General features: G+C 35.3%; 1 pseudogene; it reads right to left on the bottom strand.

Moving 5' to 3' along the window:
- Nucleotides 1–225: 225 nt before the first annotated feature.
- Nucleotides 226–1,161, bottom strand: LOC148777638 (olfactory receptor 6C2-like; annotated as a pseudogene).
- Between the last annotated feature and the right edge of the window lie 877 nt (nt 1,162–2,038).

The following is a 2,038-nucleotide window of genomic DNA, read 5'->3' as shown; positions in this document are numbered from 1 at the left end:
TGGATAAAGTTTATTTTCAACAACAGTTGAAATGACACAAGCTGTTTATTTCAACAAGCATTGAAAAGATGATTTTAGGTCCAAGATTCAGTAATAACAGTGGTATGAGCTTGTTAATATGAACAGACAATATACCCGTATTTAATAGTTCATAAATAAAGATTGTGACCTTGAGGCCCACTGCTATTTTCAAATTGATATTTTATGCTTAATTTCAACATTTCTTTACTTCTTTGAGATCAATGAAATTCTTTCGATTAACTCTGTAAAAGCTTGTTTCACTTGTTTTTTTCTCAGGCTATAAATAAATGGGTTTAACATGGGGGCTATTGAAGTAGTAAGCAACAACACACACTTATTAATTGTCACTTCATCCTTTGCTGAAAGTTTGACATAGATGAAGATACAACTGCCATAGGTGATAGAAACCACAATCATGTGAGAAGAACAGGTAGAAAAGGCCTTCATCTTTTGCTGGGCAGAATGGAACTTTACAATGGTCTTGATGATGTATATATATGACAGAAACACACAGAAATGTCCCAATGTTAGTCAACACAGCAAGAGTAACAGCCATCTGTTCTATGAACCATGTGTCTGAACAAGAGATCTTGATCATAGGAGAAGTATCACAGAGAAAATGATCACTGACATTAAAATCACAGGAGTCCATGTTTAAGCCCAGGCAGAGTGGTGGAAATATGACAAGCCAACCTGCTATCCAACAACAGACAACAAGCCATCCACAAACTCTGCTGGTCATGATGGTTGCATATGTAAAGGTTTGCAGATGGCCACAGAGTGGTCATAAGACATGATGGACAGCAGAAAAAATTCTGTCATTGCAAAAAGGAAGACAAAAAATAGTTGACTAACACAAGCATTATAGGAAATAGTCTTGTCCCCAGTTGATAAGCTGTATAAGAATCTGGGAATGCACACCGTGGTGAATAAGGTTTCCAAAAAGGAGAAGTGTTTGAGGGAAAAGTACATGGCAGTTTTAAGGCGAGAGTCTACTAAAGTGAGTATAATGATGGTCAGATTCCCAGTGACACTCAGTAAGTAGGATATAAACAGAAATATAAAAATCAAAACCTGCATTGGAGGATCATCTGTCAGTCCCAGCAGTATGAATGTAAGTCATGATGAATGATTTCTCATCATTGACTTGTACTTCTCAAACTCCTCAGAAATTCAAGTGACACTGAACTGAGAAAACTTGCATGAAGTTATGAGGCCACAGCTATTGGGTGAAAATATCCAATCACTACAATGAGTAGTCATTTTCTTCTGTGAGTTGCTAATGATGAGTTAAAACTTTGTAATTCTCAGCTATTTTGAAGTGCATTATAGGAATCCTTATGATCATGTTTTTCTGAAGTAAGTTTGTATTAGAGTTTATACACCACCTTGCATGCCCTGACATCTCTATTTTTCAATTAATCTAAACTCTGTCCTTCAGTCTCTGAAATATATTAAGCTATAGAATTAGAAATGTCATCCACGTGATATGATTTTTTGGATTTTATATTGTTCTTTTGCTCCTAATAATTCTTCACTATTCACAAGTTTGAATGAGTGCCCATGTTTTTATGAAATGTGGGTTCTTGTTAAATGCAAATAAATGGCTGAGTTTGACATTTTATACAGAGTCTGGATGTCATGTGTGCAGTATTTGAATGTTTGCTGTTACTGCAATGACCAAAGAAATTATTTCATTTTATATATTTTACTTTTGGCATCAGAATTGTCATTCAAGTAACACCCATTGCTTTCCAGTCTTGCTATTTATCTTGATGTTTCCACATCAATATCCAACTTTCCCTTCATTTTCACTCTGATAGAACACAGTGTTTGATAAGTACAGTGTAAACAAGTTACCTAATGAAGTATTGGGTAAAGAAACCATTACATACCAAAACTAAAAACCCTGAAAACTTTAACTTCAATTGTTAGTACTTGCAAGGTCACGAAGGAAAAGAGTAGACAGGATGAGACACAGATTGCAGGAGACCAAGGACACATGACAATTCCTTTT

This window comes from Moschus berezovskii, chromosome 6 (assembly GCF_049115385.1).
Source record: "Moschus berezovskii isolate FMDL1 chromosome 6, NW_MosBer_1.0, whole genome shotgun sequence".
In the NCBI taxonomy this organism is placed as follows: domain Eukaryota; kingdom Metazoa; phylum Chordata; class Mammalia; order Artiodactyla; family Moschidae; genus Moschus; species Moschus berezovskii.
Note: the sequence above shows the minus strand (reverse complement) of the source record. Positions and strands in the feature narration are given on the sequence as shown.